The 27980-nt window shown below is 32.5% G+C and overlaps 1 long non-coding RNA gene across 1 annotated transcript; it reads right to left on the reverse strand.

Moving 5' to 3' along the window:
• Window positions 1-1735: 1735 nt before the first annotated feature.
• Window positions 1736-27552, reverse strand: LOC143241937 (uncharacterized). Its single transcript, XR_013022351.1, has 3 exons — window positions 27464-27552; window positions 7597-7687; window positions 1736-1857 (listed from the first exon to the last, which is right to left on the reverse strand). It is a non-coding gene; the product is annotated as an uncharacterized LOC143241937 (long non-coding RNA).
• Window positions 27553-27980: the final 428 nt, after the last annotated feature.

The raw sequence follows: 27980 nt of genomic DNA on the forward strand, positions 1-27980 counted from the left end.
CGCTGTTTGTTGTCTTTTGACAGATGTATAGAAGATAACCGCTGTTTGTTACTTGTCTTTTGATAAATGTAGTAGAATATAACCTCTGTTTGTTACTTGTCTTTTGATAAATGTAGTAGAATATAACCGATATTTGTTACTTGTCTTTTGACAGATGTAGCAGAAGATAACCGATGTTTGTTACTTGTCTTTTGACAGATGTAGTAGAATATAACCGCTGTTTGTTACTTGTCTTTTGACAGATGTATAGAAGATAACCGATATTTTTATTTGTCTTTTGACAGATGTCTAGACGATAACCGCTGTTTGTTACTTGTCTTTTGATAAATGTAGTAGAATATAACCGATATTTGTTACTTGTCTTTTGACAGATGTAACAGAAGATAACCGATGTTTGTTACTTGTCTTTTGACAGATGTAGTAGAATATAACCGCTGTTTGTTACTTGTCTTTTGACAGATGTATAGAAGATAACCGATATTTTTATTTGTCTTTTGACAGATGTAGCAGAAGATAACCGCTGTTTGTTACTTGTCTTTTGACAGATGTAGTGGAAGATAACCGCTGTTTGTTACTTGCCTTTTGACAGATGTAGTGGAAGATAATCGATGTTTGTTACTTGTCTTTTGACAGATGTAGTGGATGATAACCGCTGTTTGTTACTTGTCTTTTGATAAATGTAGTAGAATATAACCTCTGTTTGTTACTTGTCTTTTGATAAATGTAGTAGAATATAACCGATATTTGTTACTTGTCTTTTGACAGATGTAGCAGAAGATAACCGATGTTTGTTACTTGTCTTTTGACAGATGTAGTAGAATATAACCGCTGTTTGTTACTTGTCTTTGACAGATGTAGTAGAAGATAACCGATATTTTTATTTGTCTTTTGACAGATGTAGCAGAAGATAACCGCTGTTTGTTACTTGCCTTTTGACAGATGTAGTGGAAGATAACCGATGTTTGTTACTTGTCTTTTGATAAATGTAGTAGAATATAACCTCTGTTTGTTACTTGTCTTTTGACAGATGTAGTAGAAGATAACCGTTGTTTGTTACTTGTCTTTTGACAGATGTAGTGGAAGATAATCGATGTTTGTTACTTGTCTTTTGACAGATGTAGTGGAAGATAACCGCTGTTTGTTACTTGTCTTTTGATAAATGTAGTAGAATATAACCTCTGTTTGTTACTTGTCTTTTGACAGATGTAGTAGAAGATAACCGTTGTTTGTTACTTGTCTTTTGACAGATGTAGTGGAAGATAAACCGCTGTTTGTTTCTTGTCTTTTGACAAATGTAGTAGAAGATAACCGTTGTTTGTTACTTGTCTTTTGACAGATGTAGTAGAAGATAAACCGCTGTTTGTTACTTGGGTAATATGTCGCTGTTGTTTATTATAATTTATTTAAAATCCTGTTACTATGGATGAAGCCTCTCTACAGATAAGTATATCTCTGTTAGCAAGCTGATATCTGAAAAGCGTGTGGTTATTTCCACAAAGATATAAAATGTGAAGCTTGTAAGATGTGGTTTTTAAAAAACATATATTTACCACTTCTTGTTATCGTTTGGTTAAATTGAGATGTGATGTTCAGGTTACTAGAATACTCTTACATAGACCCTCGGATTAAATATTGATGTCAAGAAGTAATGCCATCTTTAGCTGAGATATAGGATGTCACTATATTAGAACTCTTACAACTTTCAAGTCCAAGTACATGAAGATGGTATTTATTTTATTGGTCAAGATCCGGACAATGCTGGCGAGAACAATGGACTTACTAGTGCATCGTTAACTTCTGCTGAAATCTTTACAGACCCGCGATCAATTCTAGAAATTCCAGTGATTCACGTTATGTCTGTTTAAGATGGATAGAGAGAAGGTATAACACGAGTTAGATCCTTCCTTGGCTTGAAAATATCAGCTTCTAACTGACATAAAGTAAATCTAGATATTCAAAGCACTCAGATAAAAACTGGAAGTTGGAATTGTTGAGTTATTTTGACATGTTATTTTAGGGCATATATTACTTAAATTTCCTTACGATAAGTCTGCTAGTTAAGATTATTAACTCTGTTTCCTTTAGAGCAACATAAATTTTATCTTAGGTTTTTAATGTTTCTAAGGAAATGATATAAAGTTTGAATTATAACACTGATGGATCCCTAATAGTTTCGTCGTGTCGAATATAATTTATTGTCTTTCGCATTAGAGAACCTTTTCGTCAAATTACTTAACTATAAATTTTTCTGCCTTAAAACACACAACTGATAAATATAATTTTAACTTCTACTAAACCTGAAATAAAAAAAAACAGTTACGTTAATATTAAACCTAACAGAAACCATTGCAGCTACTGGTAAGCCTAACTGAACAAAAGTAATAAAAACCAGTTATTTGATATTCGACGTTCTATTGAACGTCATTTCTTCTCACATTATGTCGTCATTGTTGTTGTTTTGCATTAAGCACAAAGCTAAACAATGGGCTATCTGTGCTCTGCCCACCACGGGTATCGAAACCCCGTTTTTAGCGTTGTAAATCCGCAGACATACCGCTGAGCCAATGGGGGCTTATGACGTCATTATTATTATTTATTTCTTGATTAGAGGAGAAAACTTTACTGACTGTTGAATATTTGAGTTGAACTTTATTGACTCACGTGCGTAATTCTCGAATTCAAAAATATGTCACTGATCATAATATCTGATATTTTGAAAAAAATATCGTTGAAGTTTAGGTTCATAATTTGTAATATGCAGAAACTTAATCAAATAGAGTAATATTTACTTACTAAGATATTAAAGCAATATTTGTTTTGTGACAGTATTCCGGTTGTGACGAATGTCGTTCAAATTATTTTAAATGTGTGATTGTCGCCGTACGTTTCGAAGGTTAACAGATATCTAGCGTTTGGTTAGTTGGTTTGTTTGTTTTTGAATTTCGCGCACAGCTACTGGAGGGCTATCTGCGCCAGCCGTCCCTAATTTAGCTGTGTAAGACTAGAGGGAAGGCAGCTAGTCATCACCACCCACCGCCAAGTCTTAGGCTACTCTTTTACCAACGAATAATGGGATTGATCGTAACATTATAACGCCCACACGGCTGAAAGGGCGAGCATGTTTGGTGCGACCGGGAGTCGAACGCCTTAACCCACCTGACCATGCCGGGTCATCTAGTGTTCGGAAATACAAGGTTTTTATCTGAGATTAACAGGCCAAACCACGCTTCTTACTATTTGTTGTTTTCTAGTACATGTTTCATTTCTCCAAGTAACAATAATTCAGATTGGTTAACAATAATTCAGATTAGTTAACAATAATTCAGATTGGTTAATGCCTCAGAAAAATGAAAGAACATCATTTCGCTAAGTTGAAAAAAAAAAAAAACATTTTAATAACCATCCATTAACTTGAAGAGCGAAATATATTGTTTTCGTTTCCCACGTTGCATGGTGCTTGTTGTTACACGTCTGTAGATGTCGCTGAGGTTCTACACTTCTTTAAAACAAAAGTTTCAACCTCATCTGTGATTGAAAAATGTATTCGTTTGTTATGTTTTTGAAAGAAGTCGCCGTTATCTTATGGAAACTGACAACGAGAATACGTTATGTACTACGTTACATCTCTGTTCCTTCCTACTTGCATGATCCAATGAGATAAGAAATTATAATTTGTTATAAAATCATACAAGATTGTATCAGCTACAGACAGAGTTACAAAACAAGTCAGCGGTTTTTGAAACATACCATTTCTTTAGCGGATGATTTATGAGATTATCTTATTCTCTCTTGTTTGTGCTAGATAATAGAATTTTATTATTTTAATAACATATTGGGAGATAACTTTCTAAGCTCACGTAGCCTTCACAAATATAATACAATAGATTGTCTCTAAAGGAAATGTTGATTGAAACGTTGGATTCTCTACAAAGTGTAGTTAGAAATTAATTTATTATTATAAAATAAATAAAGATCACGCGAGGGACATTAGATAAATATGTTTAGGTTAAATGTGTGTAACATAAAGCTATTTTTAGGTTTAGCGTTTCTGCTGTTAAGCTATGTTTGGTTTCAGTTTTTCTGATGCTAAATGATGTTAAGGTTCAGTGTTTCAGTTGTTAATTTATGTTTATATTCAGTGTTAATCTATGTTTACTTTCAGTATTTATAATGTTATTCTATGTTTAGGTTAATGTTTCTAATAACATTCTACGTTTAGGTTCAATGTAGAAAGTGTTACTCTGTGTTTAGGTTTAGTGTTTATAATGTTATTCTGTGCTTAGGTTTAGTGTTTCTAATAATATTCTATGTTTAGGTTCAATGTTTCTAATGTTATTCTGTGTTTAGGTTTAGTGTTTACAATTTTATTCTGTGTTTAGGTTTAGTGTTTATAATGTTATTCTATGTTGAGGTTTAGTGTTTATAATGTTATTCTGTGCTTTAGGTTCAATGTTTCTAATGTTATTCTGTGTTTAGGTTTAGTGTTTATAATGTTATTCTGTATTTAGGTTTAGTGTTTCTAATGTTATTCTATGTTTTAGGTTCAATGTTTCTAATGTTATTCTGTGTTTAGGTTTAGTGCTTATAATATTATTCTGTGTTTAGGTTCAATGTTTGTAATGTTATTCTATGTTTAGGTTTAGTGTTTATAATGTTATTCTGTGTTTAGGTTTAGTGTTTCTAATGTTATTCTGTGTTTGTCACAACTAGGTTCAATGTTTCTAATGTTATTCTATGTTTAGGTTCAATGTTTGTAATGTTATTCTGTGTTTAGGTTTAGTGTTTCTAATGTTATTCTATGTTTAGGTTCAATGTTTGTAATGTTATTCTATATTTAGGTTTAGTTTTTCTAACGTTATTCTATGTTTAGGATCAGTGTTTCTGATGATAATCTTAAGAAAAACTCCCTCTACAGGATCCGAGTGATGTAAAAATATATTCTGTGATTTTAATACTTTTTTTCCTAGGTTTAAAACCAATTAAATACCAACTGAAGGTTATATTTGGATTTTGGTTCTAGCAGTAAGAACCCACTGAGTTAACACGACAGATACTTTGAGTGAAGTTAGAATTGAAAAGTATGTAACCTAAACACGTGCTTGTCACCCAGCTAGCACTTAAAAATGACATCGCCAGCGTGAAATGAACCTGGTAACTGGAATGGTTGTATAGGGAAATTCCTTTACATGAAAATATTTTCGGTGTTATATCGATTTCGTGTCGATACTAAATGGTGTTAAAGGTGTTTCCACTACTAGTCTCAACTAGCGTTAAATATAGGATTGTGTGTTGTTAATTTCGCTCAAAGCTACACGAGGGTTATCTGCGCTCGACGCCCTCAATTTTGCAGTTTAAGACTAGAGGGAAGGCAGCTAGTCACCACCACCCTCCGCCAACCCTTGGGCTACTCGTTTATCAAAGAATAGTGGGATTTATCGAACATTACAACGCCCTCAGGACTGAAAGGTCGGCCATGTTTGGTGCGACTGGGATTCGAATCCGCGACCCTCAAATTACGAGTTGAGCGCCTGGCCATGCCGGGTATTAAACATAGGAATGTTGTCGGTATCTATATGCATTGAATAAAGGAATGATATTGGCACTGTCCATTAAATAGATAAAGAAAAGATTTTGTGACGTCACTCACTTTCAGCACGTGTCTGACTATGGCTTTTAACACCCGTCTGATAAGCATTTCCAGAACGTGTCTAATACTGCTTACAAGTAGATATGATATTGTTCTTTTGTTTGACTCATTAATCAGTATATAATAACTTATCATGCTCTTCATGTACACTATATAACCATACCGCAAAAACCTCGGCAGGATATTGTCACATGACGTGTTTTTATTTGGATATTCACGTATCAAAGATTTCATGTCACAACGCTTGTGAACTACTTTAATGAAAAAAATGTTTCTCAAAATGTATTATATAGTTCGAAATAAAAGATTCCGAGTTAATCGAGTGTTGGTGTGAGAAAAGATTTGAAAATGAATGAATGTGAAGAAATATGGTTCTCTAAACTCCATAGCAACAGTTCAGGAATATTAAACAAATAAGATAAAAATTAGAGACATTAATTTTAAATTAAAAAAATACGTACTTTTATAAATGATAGCTATTTGATACCTCTAGAAGCTATCATGTACCACTTATGATAATTGACGAGATACAGTGTTTCTGGGTAATGACGCGTACCTAACGCACGAGACCAGTGACATTCTTTTCTCGTCTGCCACAAGGGACTTCATTCTGTTGGACGAACTTCCGCTTTTAATGTAAAGTGAATTTTTTATTTTTAGACAGTCACCTTTATAATGATGTACTGAATATGTTATAATCAATTAACATGTAAAAATTGATTAATAGTTGTAGCTTGTCAAATAACTCCTTTATCCAGAAGGAATCGGTGCTAAGTTCTGGCTTTATTGGTACAAGAGAATAAAAATTATGACACGTTATGTCTCTCACAGGGGAATGTCACTCCATCACAGGCTGAAAACAGTACAACTAGGTGTGACTTGAATAAAGTGTCTTACACAACAGCACAACTAGGTATGATTGGAATAAAGTGTCTCACATAACAGTATTTCGCGAGCAAGCTACGAGGCCAGAGTCTGAAGCCAAATCAATGAGGTATCCTGTCTTACACGTGCAAGTATATATAGTTGTAGAGAGTGTGGCTCTGAGATATTTGTTTTAACGTCTAGAAGACAGACCTCTTAAGAGGGAATTTTACTGGTGGTTCAACGGTAAGTTTGCAGGTTTATAACGTTAAAAGTTGGGTTTCAATGCCAGGTCCTAGATAAATCATTGTGTGGGCCAGCAACAACGACACCTTTCCTTGACATGTTAAATGTATTTAGAAATACAAACATAAACTTAACGTGCTGTAGGAAGGCCAGCATGTTCCAGGGTAAGGAAAATAGTTTTATTTATACACATTTCAAGTGTAACCATCTCTTTCTTTGGGCTTTAAGGAAAATAGTTTCATTTCTATACACTTCACGTGTAACCATCTCTTTCTTTGGGCTTGAAGGAAAATAGTTTTATTTATATAGATTTCAAGTGTAACCATCTCTTTCTTTGGGCTTTAAGGAAAATAGTTTCATTTCTATACACTTCACGTGTAACCATCTCTTTCTTTGGGCTTGAAGGAAAATAGTTTTATTTATATACATTTCAAGTGTAACCATCTCTTTCTTTGGGCTTTAATGAAAACAGTTTCATTTCTATACACATTTCAAGTGTAACCATCTCTTTCTTTGGGCATTAAGGAAAATAGTTTCATTTCTATACACTTCAAGTGTAACCATCTCTTTCTTTGGGCTTTAAGGAAAATAGTTTTATTTATATACATTTCAAGTGTAACCATCTCTTTCTTTGGGCTTTAAGGAAAATTGTTTCATTTCTATACACATTTCAAGTGTAACCATCTCTTTCTTTGGGCTTATTAGTCTGAGATCTTATTACATTCAAATTTTCAGTAGTGTTCAAGATACATATGATTATTGTCTTATCAAGTAATTTATCGTGTAATTTCTGTAAAGTTATATCGATTTCAAGAACAACATGTAATCAATTAACTTACCATTTTGCTCCTTTAATTTGATCTAATCTTCAAAAATACATTAATTAACCGTTACATCACGTTGCTGGGCTTGCATGTCAGGTGCCGGTTCCTACAAAGTAGGAATATTAGTTACAACATTATGTCAAACGGAAGTCCCTTTGTGCAATGTAAAACCATTTATTGGAAGTGACGAAAACCAAAATCCAGATAAGGTTAAAAACTGTCCATTCAATTCGTTCTTTTTCTCAGAACTTTCAACAATGAAACAAACTACTACTAATATAGAGAAAGGAATCCATTTCCAAAAAACTGTAAAACTAAATATATTTTTTTTCTTTACAAACTTCTATATATGAAGGTAGAACCTCCTAGCGGCTAATCGGTAAATCAATTTGTGGGCAGAGTTCATATCACCTAGATTGTAGTTTCGTATTTTATAAAAAAAACAACAACATATAACATTAAGTAAAATTTAACAAAAGGCAAAAACAAAGAAGGTAAAATTTTAAAGCATTATGAGAGCGCCATCTAGCGACAATATGTTAATCCTACAGGTGTGTGAATGAGTGTACTATTTCTCGGCAGTTTTTCTACTTGGTTTTAAAAAAAGATTAAACTGTAAGTTGGTGAACTTACTCTTACACACTTAGCTGTTCTGCCTTAAACACCCAAAAATATACAGTCTATACTTACTGTTCTGTCTTAAAACACCCAAAAATATACAGTCTACACTTATTGTTCTGTCTTAAAACACCAAGAAATATACAGTCTACACTTATTCTTCTGTCTTAAAACAACCAAAAGCATACAGTCTACAGTTATTGTTCTGTCTTAAAACAACCAAAAATACACTGTCTACATTTACTGTTCTGTCTTAAAACAACCAAAAATACACTGTCTACACTTATTGTTCTGTCTTAAAACAACCAAAAATACACAGTCTACAGTAATTATTCTTTCTTAAAACACCCAAAAATATACTGTTTACAATTATTGTTCTGTCTTAAAACAACCAAAAATACACTGTCTACAGTAATTATTCTGTCTTGAAACACCCAAAAATATACTGTTTACAATTATTGTTCTGTCTTAAAACAACCAAAAGTATACAGTCTACAGTTATTATTCTGTCTTAAAACAACCAAAAGTGTACAGTCTTTGATCTTTTGAATAAAACAATCTGAAACAAAAGATGTAAATTTATTGTTTTATCTTACAAACGTTTTAGAGAATGTTAACAAAATACAAGAATCGTATTAGAAAGATTTTTCAGGAAATTCTGCCACGTTGTTCGTTATCTCTAGCCACCTATAATGATATATTTATATCAGTAAAAACATAATGGCTATACGGCCGAAAGGAAATCCAATATAATCGGCTGTTCAGTTTGATTTTTGTCGAAAGAATGACGAATCATGTATAAGGACACGCGTCACTCGACCACTATTGGTAGACCATGTCATATAATAGGTTTTCTGCTTGGTCTTACTTCGCCGAAAAAACGATGGACGGTTGAATAAACAAGAATCAAACTATCCCGTTGTTGACGAAACGATTTCCTTCTCACTGGAGCGACATCTCTTGGTATCAAATATCGGGCTTTTTCTGTTGACATCTCAGCCTCTTGGCATTAAGTTTCCGTTGGTTACAATACCTTTTTTCTCAATAAATGACATTGCACATGACAGTGCAATTTCTGCATGGAAATTATGATGTTTCAGCTTTATTAGCAGACAGCAAATATTTAATAGATAGTCTTACTAAACGTGTTAATGGCGTCGATTTCAGAGATAATCACTTATGAACTTGTAAAACATACAAGGTGTTGATTTAACAGATAATCTCTTATGAACTTGTAAAACATACAAGGTGTTGATTTAACAGATAATATCTTATGAACCCTAAGTACTAGTGACGTTGATTTAACAGATAATCTCTTATGAACTTGTAAAACATACAAGGTGTTGATTTAACAGATAATATCTTATGAACCCTAAGTACTAGTGACGTTGATTTAACAGATAATCTCTTATGAACTTGTAAAACATACAAGGTGTTGATTTAACAGATAATATCTTATGAACCCTAAGTACTAGTGACGTTGATTTAACAGATAATCTCTTATGAACTTGTAAAACATACAAGGTGTTGATTTAACAGATAATATCTTATGAACCCTAAGTACTAGTGACGTTGATTTAACAGATAATATCTTATGAACCCTAAGTACTAGTGACGTTGATTTAACAGATAATCTCTTATGAACTTGTAAAACATACAAGGTGTTGATTTAACAGATAATATCTTATGAACCGTAAGTACTAGTGACGTTGATTTAACAGATAATCTCTTATGAACTTGTAAAACATACAAGGTATTGATTTAACAGATAATATCTTATCAACCGTAAGTACTAGTAACGTTGGTTTAACAGATAATCTCTTATGAACCCTAAGTACTAGTGACGTTGATTTAACAGATAATCCCTTATGAACCCTAAGTACTAGTGACATTGACACCCTATGAAAGCCTGTGTATTTTTGTAACATTTTTGGATATATATATATTTAATTTCAATTTTAACAATACTGAGAGATTATAGGAATATAACTTAACAATTAAAACTGAAGAAAAGACTTTTCAAGAACTTCTGTAAATGTAATTCAACAAAAATGCATATTCTAACTGAGGAAAAAGTGAGGACACCCTACCCCCTAATAGCTAGTGTTACCCCCTTTGGCTGAAATAACTGCAGTGAAACACTTCTTGTAGCCATCCACCAGTCTCTGACATCGGTCTGAAGAAAGTTTGCCCCACTTCTCAATGCAGGATTCTGTCGGCTGTGAGATGTTTGAGGGGTTTCTTGCATGTACAGCCCGTTTCAAGTCACCCCACAGCATCTCAATGGGATTAAGATCTGGGCTTTGACTCAGCCATTCCGGGACTCTCCATTTCTAGTTTTCAGCCAGTCCTTGGTGGATTTACTGGTATATTTTGGGTCATTGTCGTGTTGCATGGTCCAGTTCCGCTTCAGCTTTAATTTTCTTACAGATGGTCTCACATGATCCTCAAGCACCCTCTGATACACAGTAGAATTCATGGTGGATTCTATGATTGTGAGCTGTCCAGGTCCTGCTGCAGCAAAGCAGCCCCAAACCATGACACTTTTACCTCTATGCTTCACAGTTGGTATGAGGTTCTTTTCCTGGAATGCTCTTTTGGTTTAGGGCAAACATGTCCTCTGTTCTGGTGTCCAAATAATTCAATTTTGGACTCATCTGTCCAAAGAACATTATTCCAGAAGTCCTGGTCTTTGTCTACATTTTCTCTGGCAAACCTCAATCTGGCCTTGATGTTTCTCTTAGAGAGCAAAGGTTTCCTCCTTGCACACCTTCCCGTGCAAGTTAAACTTGTGCAGTCTCTTTCTGATTGTAGAGGCATGCACTTTCACATCAACAGAGCCTGCTGTAGGTCCCGTAATGACATGTTAGGGTGTTTGGAGACCTCTTTTAGCATCTTGCGGTCTGCTCTTGGGATGAACTTGCTTGGACGACCAGACCTGGGCATGTTGGCAGTTGTTTTGAAAGCCTTCCACTTGTTGATTATTTTCCGGACAGTGGAATGGCTAATTTCAAAATCTTTTGGGATCTTTTTAAATCCCTCACCAGACTCATAAGCTGCTACAATTTTCTTTCTGAAGGCCTCAGACAGCTCTTTTGCTCTCACCATGGTGCTCACTCTCACTTCAACAGTCAGAAGCACACCAAACTAAATGTTTGAGGTTTAAATAGGGCAAGCCTCATTTAAAATGCTGAGTAACGATCTTCTAATCACATGCACCTGGTGTGATACACCTGTGTGTGAGTTGAGCCATTTTACGTTGGAATAAATGTGGGGGTGTCTTAATTTTTTCCTCAGTTAGAATATGCATTTTTGAAGAATTACATTTACAGAAGATCTTGAAAAGTCTTTTCTTCAGTTTTAATTGTTTAGTTATATTCCTATAATCTCTCAGTATTGTTCAAATTTAGATTATATATTTATATATCCAAAAATGTTACAAAAATACACAGGCTTTCATAGGGTGTCCTAACTTTTTCACATGACTGTAAATCATGAACGTTTATTAGAAAGGCAGAACAACAAATGTTTGAGGGAAAACTAAAATATATCTCACTTTTTCATCTTTCATCTTGTTACCAAAGTCCGAGACTTTCTAGTTACTGATTATCCTTCATTTGGAATAAAGATATACAAGTGAAGAGAACGTTTTGAAAATGATTAGAACAACGTTACACTTGTTTGTTGAAAACATTAATAACACCAATGTATTTTCTGTGCCTTATCTATTGAGCAAGTGTGTACGCTTTCCTTAGATTCTAGTAAATCAGCGGTGATTTTACAACGCTAAAATTCGTGGTTCGATTCTCTGTGATAAACAGTGCGCAAATATTCAACTGTGTAGCTTTGCACTAAAACAAACAAAAATCAATTCGAGGTGAACAAACTTTGCAACACTAATGTAAAACATTTTAATTGTCTTACAAATGAATTTTTGTGTCTAGCCCACTAGTTAGATTCTCTGCTCTGTCTCTAGAACAAATACGTACAAAACTGTTCAGTTACCATTTTTAATATCACATATTTTTTAAAATATATAACGCATTTATTATTATTTTAACCAACGTTTCTCCTTTGTAGCTTCGTCAGGGTTAATATACACAACTGTTTAATATTAGAGTAGTCATTGGTAAAATATATAAAGTGTAAAAGTCTTTTTTTCTACATTTTTTTCTGATCTTCCTGGGGTCGAAATTTCATAAATTTAATTTAAAAAGTAATTTTATAACATTTATTATTTTGTTTTATTTTTATGTGACAAGAAACTTCGAAGTTATTACGTTATAAGAAAGTCTGCATTTAACTCAAGCATATTGTAATCGATTTCCCCCAGTTTCTAACGGAAAAGATCGATATATTTCTCTATCAGCTCAACAGTTCAACGATTCAAGTAATCAATTTTGCACTATTTGTTGAATAGCCCACTGACTACACATTTACTTACAACACATTTAAATACGATCTTTGTTTATGCAGTAATTTGAGCTGATTTGTTGAGCGAAGCAGTTATTGTTCTGTATCTGTTCGTTTTGTTTCTCTCACAATCACGAAATAATAAGGTTACACGACGACATTGCTGAGTAATTACCCACTATTAACGCAAACCATTATTGTATTTCAATACTGCTGGGATGGATATTAAAACTTTTATTAAAATAAAGAAAAGAACAACATTTCGACCTTCTAGGGTCATCTTCAGGTTCAAACGTTGTCCTGTACTTTGTTTTAATAAAACTTTTAATGCCCATACCAGCCGTATTGAGATAAATTTTTACTTCAAGTGGGTTTCTCCTGATCGTAAATCACTATTGGTTGACGTATCTGAGTCAGTAAAAATACAAGTTTTCTGGAAGGGTGAAAATTGATAATTTTGAACTTTTGTTAGACATTTGTTTAAAATAAGGATAAAAAATTAGAATCTGCATTGTCGAAAAATGTGCAGTGACTAAACCTCCATTGTTGAACTACTTTCTTGGGAAAAGAAAACAATGACTGTGAATTTTAATTATTCAAACGACCTTATATTGTTGGAATTACTTCTCAGAGAAGGGTGTCAACAACTGTAAATCTACGCTACTTGAAGTAATGCTAATAGAATGGTGAAGAACTGTAAATATACGCTACTTGAAGTAATACTAATAGAATGGTGAAGATGTTTGTTTTGAATTTCGCGCAAAGCTACTCGAGGACTATCTGCTGTAGCCGTCCCTAATTTAACAATGTAAGACTAGAGAAAAGGCAGATAGTCATCACCACCCACCGCCAACTCTTGGACTACTCTTTTACCAACGAATAGTGGGATTGACCGTCACATTATAACTCTCCCACGGCTGAAAGGGCAAGCATGTTTGGTGCGACCGGGATTCGAATCCGAGACCCTCGGATTACGAGTCGAACGTCTTAACACACTTGGCCATGCCGGGGCCTTTTTCATAAACGTGTGTGTGTGACGTCTTATAGCAAAGCCACATCGGGCTATCTGCTGAGCCCACCGAGGAGAATCGAATCCTTGACTTTAGTGTTGTAAATCCGTAGACTTACTTACCGCTGTACTAGTGGGAGGCTATGTTTGTAAGAGTGACAGCTAATCTGAGATGCTAGAAAGATCCCTTTGAAAGAATGCCAATAATTATACTGGAAAGTGTTTCTTGGGGATAGAAAAGAAAAAACGTTGGTCGGAGTTAAAAGTCTAAAAGATAGGCTTAGAGGAAGGATCCTATTTCTTATAAGATTTCAAATTTTTACATCTTTTCCTGAGTTATAGACAAATTTGTCGAGTTTATTAATATTGTATTGGTACACATATTTAAATAATTATTTTCGCTCCACGTGAAAATAACATTTACAGAAACTGTATTTATCGGCGTTTAATTTTTTAAATATTCATCCTGAAATAACACGGTTCTCAGTTGCTCAGAGATAATTCTGAAGGCTTCTAGCTCTAAAACCTAAGTTTTGATACTCGTGGTGCCACAGAGTATCTAGCCAATTGTATAGTTTGGGGTTAAGATATATATAACTTTAACGTATCAAGAGTTATGCAAAGGTTACTATTGGTTATGACTCATCTAACATCCAACCTTCTCTAGAATTTAATATTTTTGTAGACCACAAAAAATAATAAGTTATAATTCCTTAAAGAAGAGGACGGATTGAATGAAATTCACGCAGAGAACATCAACAGAAATCATTCAAACCAAACTGATGTCTCTGTCTTCATACATATGTATACATGTGTTACGAAAGAATGGCTTAAGGCAATATATCTTATGAGAGATTATAGGAATCACTGAAAGCAAGTGATTCGAATAAAGGAAAATGATTTATATGATATTCTGCAGAACTAGTCTCACTCAGTCCTCTCATCCTCTGTGTTTTCTTCCTGTAATTTGGGAAATAGGGTTGTTGTGAGTACAGTTTTGTTTGTGTTTTCTTTATAGTTTATGGGATTTTCGTCATCTCAACTTATAGGGTTTAAGTGTAAACCATTTATGTTTAAATATTCCGAGAAAGGTTGCGGATATATATATAAAAATTATCTCCATGGAAACTGCCAAACTCACATAGAATTACGATAACTAGTATAGCTTTGCTTTTCAGTTATATTAGCATTTTGTCTCAAATAGAGGGCATTCTATTTTTTACCTTTATGTTTTTTTCAAACACAATCCATCTTTTACTTTCACGTGTTTTTTTTTCTCAAATACAGAGCAATCCATCTTTAAATGTTACGTTTTTTATTTTCAAATCCAGACAATCCAGCTGTAGTTTCACGTATTTTTCAAACACGGTGGGTATTACACATTTAATTTTTATTTCTTTTAAACTGCAAAGCATTTCGTCCACTACAACTGCAGTTGCAATATTTGCTATTATTAAAGAAATCTCTATCCAGAGATATTGTCTCGGACCTTGATAGTCCACGTACTTAAATATAAAATAGTATAAATACCGTTTAAAGTGATTTGTCTAACACGTTGATGGAATGTTAAAAACATTGATTTTTAACTCGCGTATGAGTTCATAACACATTTCTTAAGTTTATTTACTAATTTTCGGACTTCCTATTTTCTTAAATAAATAAATACTGATTCTGATTTTCCTTAAAGCTTATTTCATGATTTTATTACCTCCAGTTCCTTATGGTTACCACCGATCTCTCAATTCTCTTATCGTTTATTTCATTAATAAGACAGTTTAATTATTTAGTCCTTCTAAATCCCAATTATTGTATTATTAATTACGTTATTATTGTACCTCCAAACTCTTTCCTGAAGGATACACTGTAATTACCGATATGCATACCTCTAACTCCATCTTTTGACTCAAATATCCCATGGCGCGTTCATGCTTTTCAATAATACTTCAGTAAAAAAGCCCCGTCTCAGATGTTGTTCAACTGCAACAGAAGAACTACCATTTCGTGAGAGGTATAAAAGAAACATCTGAGATGTAGTTCCTAGGAATCATTTACTTAGGTAGAAAGAAATCTAACAGATCCCGTAATATTTAATAAGGAGCTCGTCATGAACGAATCATTAAATAAAAAAAACTTGGGTTTTTCTTGCGGTTCTCAAAACGTACGTATGATCAACTTAGTTGCCCTAACGAAACGAAGTTCGTAAATTCGACGTCGTTAGGCGGATGGTAAATCCTCATACCCCAACAAAGATTTGAAATCTAATTATTATGATGAAGCATATGTGTAACGTCGTCCTTTGCTTTATCTGCCATTCGGAACCAGAGAGAATGGTTACAACCAATGAAAGGTTGACATCCATCTCATGACCTGATGATGATATGACACGTGGACATCCATCTCATGACTTTATGATGCATTTACACAGGGACATCCATCACATCCATCTCATGACCTGATTATTTAACATATGGACATCCATCTCATGATCTGATGATGCATTTTCACATGGGCACCAATCTCATGACCTGATGATGATATGACATATGGACATCTATCGCATGACCTGATGATTTGAGATATGGACATCCCTCTCATGACCTGATGACGATTTCACACGTGGACATTTATCTCATGACCTGATGATGACTTGACATATGGACATCCACCTCATGGCCTGATGTTTTGACATATGGACATCTGTCTCAAGACCTGATGATGATTTTACATATGGACATATTGTAAATGACTTGATTTGACATATGGACATCCATCTCATGACCTGATTTGACATATAAACATCCATCTCATGACTTGATGATTTTAAGTATGGATATCCACATAATGACCTGGTAGTGATTTTACATATAATCTACATTATTACTACAGAAACAGAAATACCTAATGACATAACAGTTAATCAAAAATCTTTGAAAGTTAATAAAAATATATAGATTGTGTCTTTAAACAAGTTGTTGCAACCAGAGGGACATCTGTAGGCTTATGACACTAAAATATGGTTTTGATAACAGTGATGGGCACAGCACTCTTAGCCCAGTATGTTGCTTCATACTTACCAACATCCCAAACGTAAATAATTTGTATTTTTTAGGACTTTGGAAAATGTTTCAAGAATAATCTCAGTAAATATACAACGTTAAATCTCAGTACTAGGTTTATGTTTATTTCTCCAGAATCTGTCGAATGAACTTATTATGTGATATACTCGGAGCAAGTGCATAACATGTGTTATCAATCTTTCATTGTCTTCCAGTGATATAGCGGTATACCTGAGGTCTTACAACGATAGACAGTGGATTTCTTTACCCGGAGCAAGCAGATATTTCATTGTGTGCTCTTGTGTTTAACTAGAAACAGTTTTCTCAGTTTTCTATTTTTACGAAAGATAAAAATCCGCTCAAACCTTCCATAAAACAAAAGGCTATTTCGATTGTCCGACAATATTCCCACAAACGTAGAAGTACCAATACTTAGTAAGTGTTATCATTTTCTGCATTTTGTGTGATTCAATTTCTAGGGGAGGCTCAAGAACGGTAAGAAACTTATTGCAACTCGAGGAATTGAACAGCTGAGCTAATCTAAATAGACTTGTTCATCCTGTCAGAAGTTCACTTACGTTTATTGTGTTATTAAGTTTTATTTGAGTATTTAGTATTATAAATGGATATAACAAGGAAGTAGGCGAGTAGAAAAATCGGCAAATGGCAACAACTAATATTATAACAAAAACCAAAAACAACAACAATAATAATAACAATAACAACAACAACAATAATAATAACAATAACAACCAAAAACAACAACAATAATAACAATAACAACAACAACAATAATAATAACAATAACAACAACAACAATAATAATAACAATAATAACAATAACAATAACAACCAAAAACAACAACAATAATAATAACAATGGCAACAACCAAAAACAACAACAATAATAACAATAACAATAACAACAACCAAAAACAGCAATAATAATAATGACAATAACAACAACCAAAAACAACAACAATAATAACAATAACAACAACAACAATAATAATAATAATAACAATATAACAATTATAACAATAACGACAACAACAATAATAATAATAATTAGAACAACAATAATAATAAAAACAATAACAACAACAGTAACAACAATAGTAATAATAACAACAATAATAGTAATAACAATAACAACAACAATAATAATAACAATAACAACAATACTAACAATAATAATAAAGCAACAATACTAACAACAATAATAATAACAACAACAATACCAATAATAATAATAACAACAATAACAATAATAATAAATATAACAACAATACCAATAATAATAATAACAACAATAACAATAATAATAAATATAACAACAATAATAATAATAACAATAACAACAACAACAATAATAATAAGTATAACAACAATAATAATAATAATAGCAATAATAACAAGAACAATAATAATAATAATAACAATAATAGTAATAACAATAATAATAATAATAACAATAACAACAACAACAATAATAACAACAACAATAACAATAACAATAATACCAATAATAATAATAACAATAACAACAATACTAACAACAATAATAATAACAACAACAATAACAATAACAACCATACTAACAACAATAATAATAACAACAACAATGACAATAATAACAATAATAATAAATATGACAACAATAATAATAATAATAACAACAACAATAATAAATATGACAACAATAATAATAATAATAACAACAACAATAATAATAATAATAATAACAATATAACAATTATAACAATAACGACAACAACAACAATAATAATAATAATAATTACAACAACAATAATAATAACAATAACAACAACCAAAAACAACAGCAATAATAATAACAATAACAAAAACAACAACAATAATAATAATAACAATATAACAATAACGACAACAACAACAATAATAATAATAATAATAATAATTACAACAATAATAATAAAAACAATAACAACAACAGTAACAACAATAGTAATACTAACAACAATAATAGTAATAACAATAACAACAATACTAACAATAATAAAGCAAAAATACTAACAACAATAATAATAACAACAACAACAATACCAATAATAATAATAATAACAATAACAATAATAATAAAAATATAACAACAACAATAATAATAATAACAATAACAACAACAACAATAATAATAAGTATAACAACAATAATAATAATAATAGCAATAATAACAAGAACAATAATAATAATAATAACAATAATAGTAATAACAATAATAATAATAATAATAACAATAACAACAACAATAATAATAACAATAACAATACTAACAACAATAATAATAATAACAATATAACAATAACGACAACAACAACAATAATAATAATAATAATAATAATTACAACAATAATAATAAAAACAATAACAACAACAGTAACAACAATAGTAATACTAACAACAATAATAGTAATAACAATAACAACAATACTAACAATAATAATAAAGCAAAAATACTAACAACAATAATAATAACAACAACAACAATACCAATAATAATAATAATAACAATAACAATAATAATAAAATAACAACAACAATAATAATAATAACAATAACAACAACAACAATAATAATAAGTATAACAACAATAATAATAATAATAGCAATAATAACAAGAACAATAATAATAATAATAACAATAATAGTAATAACAATAATAATAATAATAATAACAATAACAACAACAATAATAATAACAATAACAATACTAACAACAATAATAATAACAACAACAATAACAATAACAACAATACCAATAATAATAATAACAATAACAACAATGCTAACAACAATAATAATAACAACAACAATAACAACAATACCAATAATAATAATAACAATAACAACAATACTAACAACAATAATAATAACAACAACAATAACAATAATAACAATAATAATAATAACAACAACAACAACAATAATAATAAGTACAACAACAATAATAATAATAACAACAATAATAATAAGTATAATAACAATAATAATAGGTATAACAACAATAATAATAATAACAACAATAGCAACAACAATAATAATAAGTATAATAACAATAATAATAAGTATAACAACAATAATAATAATAATAACAATAATAGCAACAACAATAACAATACCAATAATAATAACAACAACAACAATAATAAATATATGAACAATAATAATAAGAATAACAACAACAACAATAATAATAAGTATAACAACAACAATAATAACAATAATAACAACAAGAACAATAATAATAATAATAACAATAATAGTAACAACAATAATAATAACAATAACAACAATACTAACAACAATAACAACAATACCAATAATAATAATAACAAGAACAATAATAATAAATATAAAAACAATAATAATAAGTATAAGAACAATAATAAGAATAAGAATAATAACAAGAACAATAATAATAATAATAACAATAATAATAAGTATAACAACAATAATAATAATAACAACAACAATAATAATAATAACAATAATAGCAACAACAACAATAATAATGCTTTAAATCTTAGATCAAATTAACAATGGTTTTAGGGTAACTCAGTAAATGTTAGTTTGAACAATGTAGAGTGACAGGGTGATGTAAATAGCTGACTCCATTAGTAATGTAACTTTCTACAGTATGGCCAGATGGTTGAGGAATTCGACTCGTCATCCGAGGGTCGCGGATTCGGATTCTCGTCACACCATACATGCTCGCCCTTTCAGCCGTGGGAGCATTATAACGTGACGGTCAATCCAATTATTCGTTGGTAAAAGAGTTGGCGGTGGGTGGTGATGACTATCTGTCTTCCCTCTAGTCTTACACTGTTAAATTACGGAGGGCTAGCGCAGATAGCCCTCAAGTAGCTGCGCGAAATTCGAAACAAAAGAAACGAAATTCTACAGTATACAGTAAATATTACATTGTACAGTATAAAATAAGCCTAATGATCAGTGTATCACCTTGGTATTATTTTTATTACGACGATGCTCAACAAAGCTTAGCGGCTACAGGAATCAACTCGCTACTTGTGGGCCGCGAGCTCGAATTCTGTCATGTACATGTTCGCCCTTTCAGCGGTATAGGCGGTGTAATGTAAGTGTCAACCCCACTTTTCGTTGATAAAAAGTAATTACAGATGTAGTAATGGGTGGTGTTGACTACCTATAGTCTATCAATTCTAAATTACGGATGGCCAGCGCAGACGGCATTCAAGTAGCTTCACGTATCAAGTAACCTAAAATAAAGATTCTTACTACCCGATCCATCAGCGGTATTCACGTATCAAGTAACCTAAAATAAAGATTCTTACTACCCGATCCATCAGCGGTATTCACGTATCAAGTAACCTAAAATAAAGATTCTTACTACCCGATCCATCAGCGGTATTCACGTATCAAGTAACCTAAAATAAAGATTCTTACTACCCGATCCATCAGCGGTATTCACGTATCAAGTAACCTAAAATAAAGATTCTTACTACCCGATCCATCAGCGGTATTCACGTATCAAGTAACCAAAAATAAAGATTCTTACTACCCGATCCATCAGCGGTATTCACGTATCAAGTAACCTAAAATAAAGATTCTTACTACAGTAAAGTGGATCCACCAGAGGTATTCACGTATCAAGTAACCTAAAATATAGATTCTTACTACAGTAAAACGTATCCATCAGAGGTATTCACGTATCAAGTAACCTAAAATAAAGATTCTTACCACAGTAAAACGTATCCATCAGAGGTATTCACGTATCAAGTAACCTAAAATAAAGATTCTTACTACAGTGAAGTGGATCCATCAGAGGTATTCACGTATCAAGTAATACTGAAATACATGAGATGTAAAAACACAACAAATTTATAGTTATTATTCCTGAAAGAAAAACAAATTGAAATTATGAACGTTTAAAGACATTCTTTTGAAAGATTTTAATTTTAATATAGAAATACATTTTTAAACGAAAACGTGTTCGAAATGTGAATATATTAAGAAGGCACATTTCTTGTTATTATAATGTTTCATCCACTAGAGAATACAAGTTTCACTATTAGAGATAATACTTGTGATACTTCCCAATCACTAAGGCGTATCGATACTCTCGTGATAGATGCACGAGCGCGGGCTCTGTCTTAATGGTGACACCCTCCCCTTTTCCCATGATCTTTACGCACCATCGAGCAATCGCTTTTCGTTAACTCCAGTAATATTTCCGGGAGAACATATTAAGAAATAAGAACTAACGCACAACAGAAACGGCCCCTAATTAAATAAAGAGGGATCCTTCCTTTTCTATCAATAACTCGTTTCTTCGTCATTGTGGCTTTACAGCAGCCAGCATTGATCGCTAGTCTACAGGGAAACGTAGCAGGAAGATATCGTATAGAATGCTGTATATATGAATATTATGTATCCAGGACACTTCTATGGAAGTGACTATAAACAATGATTTATACTGGCTCAACTAATATTTCATTCCTTCTTAAAAAGAAAACTCAGATCAGCTACACGATACAAATATTAGGGGACTTTTAGCGATATTTTCCACTACCCTATAAAAACTGAACAAACATACCACTGTGGTAAGACGAACTGATTCGTCACACTACGCTACTATGAAGAATTCATCCAATAATACCAGTAATACCAGATATGATGTTTTTATTATACGACTTTTTCTGCTCTTGGAGCACCCCTGCTAGTACAGCGATATGTCTCCGGATTTACAACGCTAAAATCAGGGGTTCGAGTCCCCTCGGTGGGATCAGCAGATAGCCTGATGTGGCTTTGCTTTAAGAAAACACACACTCTTCTCTTGGATTTAATAACTGATAAAGCTCCTACCTAACATGGTAAACTGATCGACTTATTCCTTGAAGAACAGGGTACCCCGATGACATATCATATCAAATAACCACATACATTGAAAACGTCCGTAAATATGTCTAGAATATCTCAAGATATTATCGACAATTTCATTTCAAGCATTTGACGTCAGATAGCCTGAATGTCAAACAGTTACGGGTCACAGAATGGCTGGTCTGGGTATTAACACGTTTTTATTTCACGTGGGTTTCTCGTGATCAACAAGCAGTTATGGGACATGAAACAACAACTCAACATATTAATAAACCAAATACACACACACACCTTGACCAACAACAAATCCCAAGATACATCAAACTACAAAACCTTATACTGCTGTATACCATATGTTCATGACATCAGCGAACAAATAACCAACATTTGGAAACAAAACTTATAACACAACATTCTAGTAAAAACCAAATATATTCAACAACCAGGTACAAAACTAAAGTCTATACTATGTAACAACTACACTGACAAACACAACATAATTTATAAAATACAATGTGATAACTGCCACGACTTCTTTTTTGGAGAAACAAGGAAAAAAATGGAAACAAGATTCAAAGAACAAAAAAAAAACACCTTTACTCGTTTTTGAACACTGCAAATCAAATAAACACAATCTAACCATGGAGAACAATCATATAAAGTAGGGAAACAAATATAAACAAACACAAAATCAAAAACGCCCAACTTATACAGCAACTAAAACCAACATTAAACCAATAAAAGGAACATCTTTATACCTATACTAATTAACAACCTAACATCCACTTGAAACGCCCCCTATAATCCCGTACCCTTTTATACTGCGTCCCTAAGATATGTATCCATCAAAGGTCACTTGCAAATTCTCTCTTTCTTAACCTGAGAAGGTCAAAACGTTGTTCCGTCCGTATAAATAACAGTGTTAACACCTATACCAGCCGTTCTGAGATACAAACTAGAAATTGTTGTGGTGTAAGGAGTAAACTAGAAATTGTTGTGGTGTAAGGAGTAACTAGAAATTGTTGTGGTGTAAGGAGTAAACTAGAAATTGTGGTGTAAGGAGTAAACTAGAAATTGTTGTGGTGTAAGGAGTAAACTAGAAATTGTTGTGGTGTAAGGAGTAACTAGAAATTGTTGTGGTGTAAGGAGTAAACTAGAAATTGTGGTGTAAGGAGTGAACTAGAAATTGTTGTGGTGTAAGGAGTAAACTAGAAATTGTTGTGGTGTAAGGAGTAACTAGAAATTGTTGTGGTGTAAGGAGTAAACTAGAAATTGTTGTGGTGTAAGGAGTAAACTAGAAATTCTGGTGGTGTAAGGAGTAACTAGAAATTCTGGTGGTGTAAGGAGTAAACTAGAAATTCTGGTGGTGTAAGGAGTAACTAGAAATTGTTGTATAAGGAGTAACTAAAAATTGTTGTGGTGTAAGGAGTAACTAGAAATTGTTGTGGTGTAAGGAGTAAACTAGAAATTGTTGTGGTGTAAGGAGTAAACTAGAAATTGTTGTGGTGTAAGGAGTAAGTAGAAATTGTGGTGATGTAAAGAGTAAACTAGAAATTGTTGTGGTGTAAGGAGTAAACTAGACATTGTTGTGGTGTAAGGAGTAACTAGAAATTGTTGTGGTGTAAGGAGTAAACTAGAAATTGTTGTGGTGTAAGGAGTAAACTAGACATTGTTGTTGTGTAAGGAGTAACTAGAAATTGTTGTGGTGTAAAGAGTAAACTAGAAATTGTTGTGGTGTAAGGAGTAAACTAGAAATTGTTGTGGTGTAAGGAGTAAACTAGAAATTGTTGTGGTGTAAAAAGTAAACTAGAAATTGTTGTGGTGTAAAGAGTAAACTAGAAATTGTTGTGGTGTAAGGAGTAAACTAGAAATTGTTGTGGTGTAAGGAGTAAACTAGAAATTGTTGTGGTGTAAGGAGTAAACTAGAAATTGTTGTGGTGTAAGGAGTAAACTAGACATTGTTGTTGTGTAAGGAGTAACTAGAAATTGTTGTGGTGTAAGGAGTAAACTAGAAATTGTTGTGGTGTAAGGAGTAAACTAGAAATTGTTGTGGTGTAAGGAGTAAACTAGAAATTGTTGTGGTGTAAGAAGTAAACTAGAAATTGTTGTGGTGTAAGGAGTAAACTAGAAATTGTTGTGGTGTAAGGAGTAAACTAGAAATTGTTGTGGTGTAAGGAGTAAACTAAAAATTGTTGTGGTGTGAGGAGTAAACTAGAAATTGTTGTGGTGTAAAAAGTAAACTAGAAATTGTTGTGGTGTAAAAAGTAAACTAGAAATTGTTGTGGTGTAAAGAGTAAACTAGACATTGTTGTGGTGTAAGGAGTAACTAGAAATTGTTGTGGTGTAAGGAGTAAACTAGAAATTGTTGTGGTGTAAGGAGTAAACTAGACATTGTTGTTGTGTAAGGAGTAAATAGAAATTGTTGTGGTGTAAAAAGTAAACTAGAAATTGTTGTGGTGTAAGGAGTAAACTAGAAATTGTTGTGGTATAAGGAGTAAACTAGAAATTGTTGTGGTATAAGGAGTAAACTAGAAATTGTTGTGGTGTAAGGAGTAAACTAGAAATTGTGGTATAAGGAGTAAACTAGAAATTGTGGTATAAGGAGTAAACTAGAAATTGTTGTGGTGTAAGGAGTAAACTAGAAATTGTTGTGGTGTAAGGAGTAACTAGAAATTGTTGTGGTATAAGGAGTAAACTAGAAATTGTTGTGGTGTAAGGAGTAACTAGAAATTGTTGTGGTGTAAGGAGTAAACTAGAAATTGTTGTGGTGTAAGGAGTAACTAGAAATTGTTGTGGTATAAGGAGTAAACTAGAAATTGTTGTGGTATAAGGAGTAAACTAGAAATTGTTGTGGTGTAAGGAGTAAACTAAAAATTGGTGTGGTATAAGGAGTAAACTAGAAATTGGTGTGGTATAAGGAGTAAACTAAAAATTGTTGTGGTGTAAGGACTAAACTAGAAATTGTGGGGGGGTGCATATAAGGGTTAAAATAGAATTCATTGCAGTGTAGGAGTGAACGGAATAATAAACACTTAACTCGTGTTGTGTAGAAACACTTCAATCTGTTCCAGAATTGAATGTTTTCTGCTTTATTTAATTTTCTTTTTTTTAAATTAGTTAATGTTTGAATTATCATATTTTTCATTTTCTAAACTTCTAAAAATTAATTTCGGAATTTTTATTGTAGCTTATAATGTATACTAAATTTCATTTTAGCGAAACAATAACTAGTTCGCGAAAAAAGAGAGGACACGTTTAGAAAAAAAAACACATAAGACAGAGATATTTCAGTCAAATCCATGGCACAGAAAGTTTGTCTTACCTGTTTTGTTTTGAATTTCGCGCTAAACTATACGAAGGCTACCTAATATCACAGAATACTTGTTAGTACATTATTAAACAATCTACTATCAACCATAAAACTGAACCGTAACTGAGTTTCAGTATTAAGTAAATTAACTTTTTAATCAAAATTTTAACGATTAAATTGTCAAATGTTTCTGACAATGTTTGAAATAAAATCAAATTGTTAAACCTAATTACACCTTTACTCTCAAATACATATCGTTTTCCATAATCTTACTTAAGAATTACAAGGATGTGTTTTAAAATATATACGTCTGAGGGGCGGGGTACACTGAAAATATTTCTATATCTATCAGCTCTCACCATATATACAGCTGAAGAAGCCAGATGGTGATTTACAAACACCGGTTATTGTACAGTGGTTAACTCGTTTGCAGGTACTGAAATGGATGATTGGGATATAAGGGTTCGATCCTTTCAGTAAGTACACCCCAGGTAGTTCGTTATCTGCCTTCCTGTCAAACAACAAGATAGTTTAACTCGATAAAGGGATGAACAGTTATTCTATTGTCTTGTTCTTATTCAACTGTGGAGTTACCTCCACTTCGATCCAGCCTTATACCGTAATCCGATATGAGACCCATGGTACAGTTCAGGATACCTTTCTTGGTATATTATTGATTCCCGTTGTTGAATTTTTAATGCCATCTCAGAAAATTCCGAACGTAGCTCTTATCCAAGCTAATAGGCTTAGCACGCTGACGAACGATCTGGACACGCACATCACGGTCTGAAACATCAAACCAGCGTATCGTAACGTGGTACAAGTTTAGTGTATGTAGGTTCTGAACGCAGTTTTCTGAAAGGCTTAGTGGCTCATGTCACCAGTAATTAACGGTATGATAATAAATCTTTAAAACTGTATTGAGCTAAAACGCTGTAGAAGATGTAATGTCGAACAACCAATAAGGTTAGAAGATAAATATTTACATGTGTTTGACTGGATATATCCTTGACCAGTCACGACAAAACCTGATGAGACACGAACTAAACAGTCCGGTCAGAGATACCCAGAACTTATGACCAGAAGGAAAGTTTCGTATCACTTCAAATTTACATACCAGCGGGAAGGTAGACGTAAATATGTATTTATTCACAAATATATTAAACTATTATTATACACCCTTCTATTTCTTTATAATATTGAGAGACTAGATGTAGAATGTAGTGTTTAAAAGTATAATAGGGCTAATACTTATGTCTTGTGGCTATTAAATTTACTATTACAGCCCTCAAAAATGTTCATGTTAAATTATTATAATTGATGCAAAAGTACTTATTTTGACACAGGATGTCTGTCTATAATAAGACGAAGAACTGAAATCTTATCCATGGAATTGTTAAAAGTCCAGTTGTATATACAGGAGTACTTTATAAAACCTCAACTATTGTTAGGCCTAAGTTAGATAAAAAGATAACACTGTAACCTGTGTACGTTTTTAAGTTTCGTTAGGACTAAACTTTACTGTACTAAATACTACCGATAAATAAACTTATAATTTTACTCTACGACCTAAAATCACACCTTTTTTGAAAACTTGAAGCTTCTGATGTTGTTATTTTATCACTAATAGTGCAATTGTAGTGACTTGTTACTGAGTTTTACAGTTCTCTGACGCGGGCAGGCTTGTTGTTGTGAAGTGTATAATGCGCCTGCGTAATTTTGCTTCCGTAAAATTTTAATACGCATGCTCTTAATATGTACTGGTAAGCAGAATTATAACACGGTAATTGTGATTTGCCAGCTTGTAAAAAAGTCTTCGTACCACAACTCTCGTTCTCACAAATTTGTAACCCAACTGATCTGATTGGTTTAGTTTGTTTGGAATTTCTGCGCTAACCGTCCCTAATTTAGCAGTGTAAGAATAGAGGGAAGACCACTAATCATCATCACCCACCGCCAACTCTTGGGTTACTCTTTTACCAACGAATATTGGGATTGACTGCACATTATAACACCCCCACAGCTGAAAGGGCGAGCATATTTGATGTGAGGAGGCTTCGAACCCGCCTCAGCTGGCCTGATGAGCTCTGGATTGAGC

This window comes from Tachypleus tridentatus, unplaced genomic scaffold (assembly GCF_004210375.1).
Source record: "Tachypleus tridentatus isolate NWPU-2018 unplaced genomic scaffold, ASM421037v1 Hic_cluster_1, whole genome shotgun sequence".
Taxonomy (NCBI): Eukaryota; Metazoa; Arthropoda; class Merostomata; order Xiphosura; family Limulidae; genus Tachypleus; species Tachypleus tridentatus.